Below are 12,103 nucleotides of genomic sequence, written 5' to 3'. Positions count from 1 at the left end.
GTCTGTCACATGCAGAGCATCATCATCCTCTTCATCCTCATCTCCCTCCCCCCTCTCTCTCACACACACTGCATCAAACTACATTTACACAAACCTACATTGTTTACCACACTATTCAATTTGCCCCCAATGTCAGTATATTTAAATGCAATCTGAAGACTTTTTTGTTTGCACTGTTGTTTGGTTCTTAATTATTTTGTGCTGGGGGTGTAGTCCCTTAGTTAACTATACTGCTGCTCTGCTGTGTTTTATTATAGTGGAGTAATTTATATTTCTGTTTTATGTCTTACTGTATATGACTGTTTTGACAATAAATTATGTGAAGCCACCCTGTGCTCCAAAATAAAGGGTAGAGCATAAAAATAACAAATAACTATTTCATGATGTTCCTTTATCCACGCTGCTTCTGTTAATACACAGAGAGATGTGTATTAATTACATTTTCCTTCTTTTCCCAGATGAATTGGAAGAGGCAGACGAGTGACAAAGTTGGCTCAAGGCAGTTGGTCCAGCATCTTCTGTGTCTGTTCACAAGGAGCCGATGAGGCATGTTATCAGTCTATCAAGATGCAATGCAATGGCCTCTTCTGCCATTACATTCTTAGAAAAAGGCACAAGTAAGTTGTTTCTGAGAACTGTATCCAAATGCACGAGTGGTGAGGAATATTCATCACTAGAGACACCATGCTTGATTTTTTAATGCTGAATTTGATATTGCAATTTCAGGATATATTTTTTTTACAATGGCATTTCCAGTCCTTGGTGCTGCAGAGATCGTTTGGGCATACAAGAGCAGCTGTTTGTTTTTAAACACCCTCAAAGGAACTTAGAATAAAAGCCACCAAAACAAAATTTAAAAGCCTCGCAATAAAAAGCAATAAATGTTGCATTAGTAAAAGAGATTGAAAACAAACAGGTTAACCATGTCCTTCCATGTGTTTGCAGTTTCTAGTTACACATATTTCATCTAACCTCTCTTCAGCCATCTCAAAACCATGAGCACTACATCACTGTGCAGCCGAAGGTAGCCTGGTACAAGAACTATGTATCTTTGGTACATTGCTTATTCTAACAAGGAGCCATCCTTCTCCAACCTGTTGCACTTCAGATGTTTTGAACTACAGGTCCTATTAGCCCGCAGCCGGCATGGTCAGCAATCAGGGATGGTGATAGTTGTAGCCTTGAGAAGGCTGCTTTGTGCCATTTTATATTCCCAGCAGGTTGTGCTTTGTGTGATTGAAAGTCTCTGAGGCGATCTACTTTTTCTGCATATATACAAAGCATATTCAGGAAGCTTCCTCTGTATCCTATCCTACTCCATCAAAAGGGAGGAAGGGATCTAGTCATTTCAAAAAGCCTCACTGAGTGGTCAGACAGGCAGTCTGGAACTCAAGAATTATAGGTGAAAGGAATGAAATGAAGGCCTGAAAGCTATAATTTATCTTTTTGTGGTGTCATCAGAAGCAGCTGTTAGAGGCAGGCAAATTAAAGATTTAGGCGTCCTCGGACAGCTAGCTCAGGAACGGAAAACTACTGAGAAGAACAAACAATTTGTGCCTATCTAAAAAAACTTCAGGATCTTTTGACCTGCCTGGTTTGTTTTCTTCTCATCTCATCTGTTCCTCTGGCTACACTGCTCCCCATGTATGGCCGCAGATTGCAACCCTATACTATTCCCCCCCCCCACACTCCAACCAAGTACTACTGAGATAACCAGTATGAAGCAATGAGAAGCAGAGACTTAGCCCCCAATGCTGTCACCATCTTAAAGTTCACTGAGCTACTTTTCAATGGCATGTGACAGGCTGCTTACATACAAGGTGCCCATGCAAAACCCTTAGCATTTCTAGGTAGCACTATGGGGTGTCTCTGTGGTGGTTAACAAACATCTGCCTTCCCTTTTTTGGGGAGGGGGGAACCACTGAGGTTACTTGAAGGAAAAACTTTTTTTCCATACAAATTGTAACTGCCTCATAAACTGGAAATTATATAAAGCCGAAATCCCAAGTCTGCATACTTTAAAGTAAACTCCATCAAGATTAACAGGACTTCTCCAAGGGGGATACAGTGGTACCTCAGGTTACAAACACCTCTGGTTACAAACACTTTGGATTACATACTCCACCAACCTGAAAGTAGTACCTAGGGTTAAGAACTTTACCTCACGATGAGAACAGAAATCATGCCGCCGCCACCGGCCCCATTAGCTAAAGTGGTACTTCAGGTTAAGAATGGTTTCAGGTTATGAACGGACCTCTGGAATGAATTAAGTTCGTAACCAGAGGTACCACTGTATATTCAGGGTTGCAGCATTAATGGGAAATATACTGCTATTTCTATATCAGATTCCTGACATGTAGGGCAAAGCTTGTCCCACCCCAAAAGCTCTTTGCCTCTGCTGCGCCCCTCCCAGTGTCCCCCCCATGCAATTATTGTTATTTATTTGCTTGTTTATAAGATTTCTGAGCCACCTTTCATCATAATCTCCTGGTATATATAATCTATAAATACTCTTAATGTATCATTGTAGTATAAAAACAACCACCAAACAATAACCAGTAAAACCATTTCAATCAAAACAGAATGGAACAGTATAGTATAGCATGTGTGTGCATTATCAATATCAATATTTATTAGTCCCTTTTCTCACAGTGACCCAAAGGGACTTACATTGAAAGCAATTAAAAACAACCAAGTAAAAACCTAAAAACATAGCTTGACAGCTCCTGCCCAACTAAGAGAGGTCTTCAAATTAAGGGTCAAAAAAGCCTGAATTAAGGGGGGGGGAATACCTGTATGTGTGGCACACCACATGTTCAGTCCCTGACTGTTCCCATATCGAGTTAGGAAAGTCTGCAGTAGGCTTTTACTCCTGTTGCCTCAAACATGAATATAGTCCTCTGTGCAGAGCAACCCTGATAAAGCATAGTTCAACAATGTGTGAGGTAGTCTATTCACATTCAAACAAACAACAACCCCTACAGTCTCAACCCCTGTGCTCAACACAGGTAAAGTTGCAGACTTAGTGCACATGGCAACACAGAGAGAGAGATTTTAGGGTTGGGTCTTGAATATGCACATCTGCCTCCCATCCACAGATGCAGCCTTCAGAGGATGAGGCAGGTTCATGGACATGCCTCGTGTTGGCTAACCTGGTTTTGCAGCAGTTTGTATTCCCATGTTGTAAATGACCTAAGGCTAGATAATGACTTTCCTAAGGCCCCCTCCTAGTGCATTCATGGCCAAGGAGAGATTTGAACCAATGGGATGGCGGGGGTTCTGTCTCACAGCCCCCACCCTTAGCCATAACACCACATCGTCCTTGTCCAAAATGAGCAGCTAGCTATTCAGCGTGGTAGCGGAACACGATGCAATGTCTCGCTAACTGTTCCATGCTTGTACGTTTTAGCAGATCGTGAGGAATGTTTTACAAAGCAGAGAAAGTGAAACAAAGAGAAAAAAACATATTCGTTCAAGCGGGGAGGGGGGGGGAGAGTTGGTGATTTGTTTGCCCCTTTTGTATGCCGGCTGTTTCTACACTAGAGGATAAATAGCTGCTTTTATGTTGAACAATGCTTACCACATTCGCTGACAAGCAATTGCTTTCTCTCTGTTTAGTCAACCAGGCTTCCAGATAAAAGAAGTTTGGAAAGAAGAGGGGGTGGGTTTTCTTTCCCCTGCAGTGAGGAGAGACAAAACAGCCACAGTATTTGTGCCTTGTCCGTTGCTTAAGCAATGACTGAGCTGAATATCTCTAGTAAAAGTTTTGTTGCTGTTTATATCCCCCCCCCTCACTTCTTGCCATGTCTATACATAATCCAGGCTGGGTGTGAATGCTAACATTGGCCTTCTTCAGCCGTCTCATATATATTATTTGGTGGTGAGTTTGTTAAAGGCTCTACACTCCACCTTTACAAAAGAAAACTACTGGAGGAAGCGAGGGGAGTCAACATTTTTGCACAGATCCTTCCTCTATGAATTCTTTCAAATAAAAAGAGAGCCCCCACACCCTGATTAAGGTAGAATTAAGGCCCCTTCAGACTGCTGAGATTTAAGCTCTGGCTCCATTTATGGCTGGGTTTTGTTTTTTGTTTTTAACACACTATGGACTAGACTGTGATACAAGGGTATGCATCATGAATGTGCATCATACCATCTGTCTGTTCCATTTGTCCGTGTGGTTCTGCAGTCAAAACAAATCCGTCAACCCAGATTTGCTAGTGGTGGGTTGCCTAGGAGCCAGGATTACAGCATTGCTCTTGTGTGATGTGTGTGTGTGTGTGTGTGTGTGTGTGTGTGTGTGTGGTTGCTGTCTTTCATGATATTGCTTGTCTCTTCAATTATGCCCCCCTCTACACACACACACACACACACACACACACAAATACAAATCTCAGAAGACTTTTGAAAGCGTTTCAGGAAGCATATCCAATTCCTCTTAAGAGATGCTCAGAAATGCACCCAATTTGGAGCAGGGAAACTGAGGAACAATGATTCATGTGGCTTATTATTCCTTGATGTGCAGATGAAGATGATTTATTTGGTTTCTTACCTGCCCTTCACCACAATTTAAAGGACAATTTAGAATATTTAAAACAAATTGTAGCCACAAGAATAGGGTGGGTCTTCAAAACACACATCTCAAGTGACAAAGGAATCTTCAGCATTCACCAAAAGCTGTATAGTGGAGTGGATATGCCAAACACAACTCTGTGGGAAGGCAATCTCACTACTTAGGTGCTGCCGCAGAGAATTTCCCTCTCCACCACCCCAACCTTCTGAGGGCAGTGGAACTACCAGGAGAGCTGCTTCTTGCTGATCTTAACACATCATGAAGATGATGGCAACAATGATGTATGAGGAAAGCCAGACAGATGTCCTGAGTGGGCCTGTGGAAAAGCGATAGGTTGCTGATGCTTTTATTCCCAATCTGGCAACTTCATATTGTGCAGGCTATATCTCAAATGGACTTAGATATTTATATGGAAATCTTGTTTGGAAAGAGCTTACATCTATAAGCTCCATGGGTAGGCTGGAGACAGATGGAAGTTCTAGGAAGATAGGTTAATGTCAAGAGCCTACTAGTTACTTACATAGGTAGCACTCTGAAATACTTGGTCATGTTCAGCACCTCTGCTCTCTCCCCAGTTTCAGCCTTCATCAAATGCTATTTGCAAAGGGGGGATTAGTGGCTGCTCTTGTCATTCTCCGATTGGCTCTGTCTTTCTGTCTTGCACATGTGCAAATGGTGCTCCCCAACATGAAGAAAGGCTAAATCGTATCCACATTTCCATTTTGCACTGCCTGAAAGAAAACATCAAAGATTTGATCCTGCGTGTCATATGACTGCCTTTCTGCAAGGCAGAGAACCCAGCACAGAGGGAGACAATTTATCTAGATAATCCAAAATGGAGGCTACAAATTTAATTCAAAGTTAATTTGGTGTTGCATTACGGAACAGCCTTTATTACATCCTGAGTTGTATTCAAGGTAGTCCCTGGTTCCATCAGTGCAAGAACTTCTCCTTATTCAATGAACCGGTCTTCCCCATCCCACCTCCCACTTGCTTCCTCCATCGATTCTGGGGGTTGCCCCTGCCCTCTGCTGAAGATTGGGGGGGCAGTGCAAGATGTAGGTGGGATGCGGGGAAGTCCTGCTGCCCTAGTGCTAATCTTTGCGCTAGTACAGTTATTTTGTTGAATATCTCCTCATGTGCTCATTCAGTGATTTGATAAAGCTATGACTTGCACAGCAAATCCTGCATGACTTTACTTAGAAGTAAGAGACAGGAAGTTCCATGGAGCTTACCTGGAAGCCGTTGTAGATTCGATGGCACTGTTAGTGTCTATTGCTCCACAGCATTGTGGTCTAAGATGTTTCATAAGTTTAGGGTATAGCATTCCCATGGCTCCCAATCGTCTGTTGTGTGATCTACTTTAAAAACTGCCGCATATCTATTTTTAACTGCCGTTGATTTTGCTTGTCGGCTGAATTTTGTTTTTAGATTTCATTTCGTCTTGCTTTTAGCTAGTACTTTTCATCTTACCATCGTAGAAAGGTAGGGAATAAATTCATAAATAGCCTGTGATTTCCCCTTATTCATTCATACTATACATACTCTAACTCATACCGTCCTCCACTGAGGAACAGTGTTTGTGTATTACATATTCCCCCCACCCCACACACTCAGTTCATAGTGACTTCCCCCCTTCCCCCTCAGCCTCAATGGAACAGCCAACTCAGGTTGTGCATATAATTCCTCTCAAAGGAGCCCAGGGCGGTTAATGAGAAGTCCCATGACAAAGAGGGCTATAGGTTGAAAGCAGAGAAGTGGAACATGGGAAGAGGCCTTATACCAGGCCAGTATTGTCTCCTCTGACTGACTGGCAGTGGCTCTGTGGATCATTAGCACCACTTTTTTTAACTACCGTAGATCCCTGTTCAGGCACTAGTTTCCCTTGTGATTAGGGAGAGTATGGGTCCACTGAGTGTTCTCTTGTTCCATCATGCCACCATGCCCATCTCTGGACTCCCATGCACATTAGGACCAGGTTCTACTAAGGAGGTGTGCTAGTAGGAGCCAGTGCAGGTGGTCCTGCTTGTGCAATGAGACTTTCCCCTCTCCTCTTTTGCCGACTCAGTGTTTCCCCAGATTGGCTCTTGAGAACCCACAGAATACCACATGGATGGAGTGTGGGAGATTGCTCCCTTGGGCTACTGGAAAGCATGACATTGATGCTTCTCCAAGTTTCCCTTGTGATTAGGGAGGGTGGGAATGCATTGGCAGCTGCTTCTCCCATCATGTCAGTATGCTCATCCCCGGCACACTATGTGCCTGGGATAACAAACAGGGGCAGTGGGGAGCCTACAGCACCTACACAAGCTCCTCACTTGATTCAGACCCCCTGATCCTCACTTGATTTAGACCCCCTGATTTATTGTGCAGGCCTTACCCTATGCACAAGAAGATCAAACCTATCCATTCTTAAGGAAATCAGCCCTGAGTGATCACTGGAAGGACAGATCGTGAAGCTGAGGCTCCAGTACTTTGGCCACCTCATGAGAAGAGAAAACTCCCTGGAAAAGACCCTGATGTTGGGAAAGATTGAGGGCACAAGAAGAAGGGGACGACAGAGGACGAGATGGTTGGACAGAGTTCTCAAAGCTACGAACATGAGTTTGACCAAACTGCGGGAGGCAGTGGAAGACAGGAGTGGCTGGCGTGCTCTGGTCCATGGGGTCACGAAGAGTCGGACACGACTAAACGACTAAACAACAACAACAACTACCCCATGGAAGTACCACAGGCTCTGTGCTGAAGATGTGGGTGGCAGTGGGCACAGCAATGACAACGTGGACAACATTCCCCAGTCTCCTTCACTGAATTTTAATTTTGGGGGGGCAAATACTTGGATAGGTCTTACAACAGGCATAGGCAAACTCGGCCCTCTAGATATTTTGGGACTACAATTCCCATGATCCCTAGCTAACAGGACCAGTGGTCGGGGATGATGGGAATTGTAGTCCCAAAACATCTGGAGGTCCGAGTTTGCCTATGCCTGTCTTACAAGATGTCAGGAATTGAACATCAACCCTTCTAAATGCAAAGTATGTACTCTATATACTAAGTTATAGGGTCTGTGGAGGTGGGTATGGAGAATGCAAACATGGCAGGAGAGGGAGGAGAAGTTTCATTGTCTAAGTGGAATTTATTCCGCTTATGCAGTGACTTCAGCCTGGCGGGCTCTGGTCCATGGGGTCACGAAGAGTCGGACATGACTAAACAACTAAACAACAACAAAGTGACTTCAGTGGATTCAACCCACCGGTCTCAAATGCTTTTTTTTTTATCAGCAGTTCATTTTTAATGTGCATTAAGAATGCTTTTATTTGTGTCCTAAGACTGTAATGAATCATACTTGGGGTGTGATTGTCACCAGTCCTTCAGCATTTATTCACTGCAGCAGCAGCAAAGCTCTTTTGTTTAGCTTTGTTAATGGATCAAAGATTTCCAGATGTGAACAGAAGGAAGTTCACATTACTAGGAGAGCAGCGACTTTGTGCAACACAATCAAAAGAGAGTGAATTGTTTGGTAAGCCAGCAGGCAGCCAGCAGCTTACAAAGCTTTAGAATCAAAGTATGTAGAATTATTGCACACCTGGGGCATGATATGGTCAGAGTTATGCAGCTGAAGTCCTATTGATTTCAATCAATGGAATTCAAGCACTTGTTTCCCATTGAAATCAATGAAACTAAAGAGGGCTTAACTTTATATTGATTCTGCTGTTGTTTCTTAGTTGCAGGGGGGAGGGGAGGGGGGGAGGACACAAATTTTCCAAAAGATTTAACCAACATTGCAAAGACTAATTGTTTGAATTTTTGAGGATTAGCCAGGTTAATAGAAAATTACATCAAATCCTAAAACGGAATTCATTTGAAACTTCCATCTTGAAACTAAAATATCCCTTCATCCATTAAGATTGCTAAATAATAATAAAAAACAATTACAGTAAGTATTTCTACTGTTATTTTAAAAAAATAATTCAGTTGACTCACTTGCTGTGCATGAACTTTATAAGCATTAGCAGATATTATGGGATGGAATCCCTTGTTTTTCTGCTGGAACACTATCCTAAATATGTGCAAGTCTGTGTAGAAGCAACAGCAATCATTTGAACTGAGATAGAAGAACATAATCTTCAAAGAGCATTGCATATCTATAGTACAAATTAGCTTCTCCATAATGCTCACTTCAGAGACTACTAAACGACAACCTGAAACTGCAATCGTATAGCCATGGGACTAAGTCCTTTTTAACTCTATGGGACTGACCTCTGAGTGGACTTTGTGCTACTTGAAAATCTTAAAAATAAGATTTCTTACATTGCATGATTCATTTGTTTTGATCACTAGTTCCCCCACACAATGGTTATATGACTTTTGGGTTTGTGTCATTTTTCAGCAAGCCATATCACCTTTTTTAAAACCACATTACTGGATTATTCTTTTTAGCTGAAAAGAAAACGGGACATGTACAGCAGGTGATAGATTAGCAGTGGCTGAGAAAGAGAATTGTAGGCAGATTGTATTTCGGTGGAAGGGGTAAAAATATTTTTAGAATACTTAGATTTTTCAATCAATCACCTCCTTGAAAAAAAGTTGGATATTCAGGCTTAGATATTACTATGCCTTACACAATATAGACAATAGTTGCATATGAGCTATGTGTCTCTTTCTGCATCCATACTCCATGATTTTAGCTCTAGTAGGCTCAGAGTGGAATCTTATATGAGTCTGCATGGAAGTCTCATTGAGTCCAGTGGGATTTACTTCAAGGTAAGTGGATGTAGAATTGCAGCCATGATTCTAAGCATATTTGCTCAGAAGCAAAGCCCATTGTTTTCAGGATTGCAGCTTCCAGTGTTTAGAAGGCAAAATGGATGGAACCTACAGATAGAACAGAAAATTGCCATAGGCTAACATAAGATATTATTCAAAGAATGTAGAAATCTGTCAAGCAGTGATCAGAGAGAAGAATGAAGAAGTATAATTCTGATAGCTACATGGACCACTGATGTGGTGCATGTGTGTATAATAAAATGGAAAGCCATCTCATGGCTGAAAAATGCAAAAATGTGTGCACATTTAGGAACATTTAGAACATATGAACGGGATGTCCACTAGCCCAGCCACCACCTTGTCCCTCTGTTTCTACACAGCATTTTATCTCCAATTTTCTGAGTGTTGAAGGATGCCTTCCAGACTGTAAATACAATTTCAAACTGAAATGTGCAAATTAAGTAAATATACAGTTTTGTAATCTCAGCTGCGGAATATGTGCTTTTCTATTACAAAATGTAGTTTTCCCCCAGTCAAAATCCCAGGTTACTTTTGGTTTTATTTACAATGGACTAATGCAAACCGTGACTTGCTATCCTTTCATCTATTAGAAATATGTTACCCATGAGTCAAACAATTGAAAACAGTCGTAGCATATTTAAATAGGTGCTGTAATTTGCGGGAAACCTATGCAGCTATTGATATATGTACCTATCAATTCTGATATGCCACATCTAGCCTTTTCTCCCCATTTCTCTGTACAGTTGATTTCTCTGATTTACATTTACAGATCTATTTAATTAAGCTAAAGCAGAGAAGTGCATGTAGATCAGAGACAGGGTGGATATTGTGCAAGATTAATTTGCATTTTGCCCTAGACAATTTAGGGGTTGATTTTTTAGAGGAGCAAACCAAAATTGCTATGTAAAGGTGGTATGTTTTTAACTTACTATCTCTCTCACGCATGAAAATATTAAAGTCATCACTGCAATTTGCATGTTGTCTTTAAAGTCAAAAGAGTTACTCTGCTGAAGATTAATATATGTTACAGCCAATGATGCAGACAGCCTTAGACAGAGGTGGGAAATGTTTTTCAGCCCAAGACCACAATTCCACATGCCAGTGGCGGGTGGCACCAGAGGCAAAAAGTGAGAGGAACAACAGATGCTACTCTTGCGTTTGTGAACAGTAGGCTGCATTGCAGCCACACAAAAATCAGCGATTGCTACATACATCTCTTCATCCTCCACCTAGGCAAGCAAGAGGATGCATTATAGCCAGGCAAAAGCACTCAAGGGAGATGCAGAGCAGGGCGGTGGTGGGTGTGGTCTGGGAAGGGGTTGTGGACTTGGGAGCATCTCAGCAGCCAGGCATAAAATACTGAAGGACTTTAGGTTCCCCTCCTTTGGCCTAAGACATTTTGGAGCCTAAGGCAGAGCATTAAAATGGCAGCCCATGCTGCTTAATAATAATAATAATACAGCAATAACTAAACCGCTGATGATTTTCTACCTTTTAATGGTAGCCTAAATTTGTCATGCTTGATGAACTACTTCTGTAGCTAGAGGAACTAAGCCAGTGTTTCTCAAACTGGGGTCCCCGGCTGTTGTTGGACTACAGCTCCCATGATCCCTGCTAGCTAGGGATGATGAGAGTTGTAGTCCAAGAACAGCTGGGGACCCCAATTTGAGAAACACTGAACGAGGCTCCGTGACCATGTAAAATTAGGTGAATGATGACATTCACGTTGAAATGCTTGAAATGCATTTTCTCACATTTTGAAAACACAAGACTGCTGGTAATCAATCACTTTCACCACATTTCAGGCATTTGCTGTAACATATCCAAAAATGTATTCAGGTCATGAACAGGCTTTTTTTGTGTGTACAGATAAATGTCAACATAAGAGCATAAAAATAGCTTTTAAAATGCAAACCAAAGGTCCAACAAAATGTTTTTCAGGAAGCCCAGAAGTGGGGCATGTGTACAACAGCATTCTCTCCACTCAGCAACTGGGGAAAGTCAGAGCTAGCTAGCAGGGTTAGGCTGTGTGTCTGGTGCTGGGAGTGGATTCCTGCTCCCTGGTTCTTGAATGATGCCCACTTCAGATGACTAATGTGTGAAGTTAGCTCTAGTGGAAGACAATGCAATGGCATTTTAGGCATCAAACTCATCACAGATCAAATGTTTGAATAAAACCTCAGTTGCCAAAATTATTTGCACTTTTCATTCTCCGCAGAATTTAATTATACTGTCGTTAATTGGCAAGGACAGGCTAGGGTTTAATCTAATAAATATGGAAAGACGATAGACCAAGTTCTTGAAAGCACTTTTAGCAGCACATGCCCTCTTGGTTTTGAACATCATGGGCTTTGAAAAAAACAAACACAACACTCTGCATTACTGCCACGATCACTAAAATGGTTCGGATGCGTTGGGAGTCTAAGAAGAAGCCGTTGTTAAATAGTGCAGATATGTATGTGGGGGATTTGAGTAGGAGTTAATCAAATCATTCAACCATGGCCTATTTCTCTACTAAAATAATATATAGTCTGACAACAGAAAGGACAGCCAGGGCTCGATCTGCCATTACAATCTCCATTCAGTCTGTTGAATTTCTGCATTGCTAAAATCTCTGCCTGTTGCATAAGCTTTTCCTGTATGCTCCAGTACTCTGTGGCAATTAAATGAGGCTCAGAAAGGCAGTTTTTGACCTCAATTTGTTGGTTTTCATCAACTTAAAAAGTTTGACCTTAAGGATTT

General features: G+C 41.9%; 1 long non-coding RNA gene across 3 annotated transcripts in view; it reads left to right on the top strand.

Annotated features, from left to right (window-relative positions):
* LOC128415385 (uncharacterized) overlaps positions 1–12,103 on the top strand; it is a 99,558-nt gene that overhangs the window by 47,461 nt on the left and 39,994 nt on the right. For all 3 annotated transcript variants that reach the window (XR_008330927.1, XR_008330928.1, XR_008330926.1), the window contains exon 2: positions 459–617. This is a non-coding gene — a long non-coding RNA (uncharacterized LOC128415385). The remainder of the gene's footprint in view (positions 1–458; positions 618–12,103) is intronic.

The sequence above is a fragment of the Podarcis raffonei genome, chromosome 6 (assembly GCF_027172205.1).
Source record: "Podarcis raffonei isolate rPodRaf1 chromosome 6, rPodRaf1.pri, whole genome shotgun sequence".
Classification (NCBI taxonomy): Eukaryota; Metazoa; Chordata; class Lepidosauria; order Squamata; family Lacertidae; genus Podarcis; species Podarcis raffonei.
Note: the sequence above shows the minus strand (reverse complement) of the source record. Positions and strands in the feature narration are given on the sequence as shown.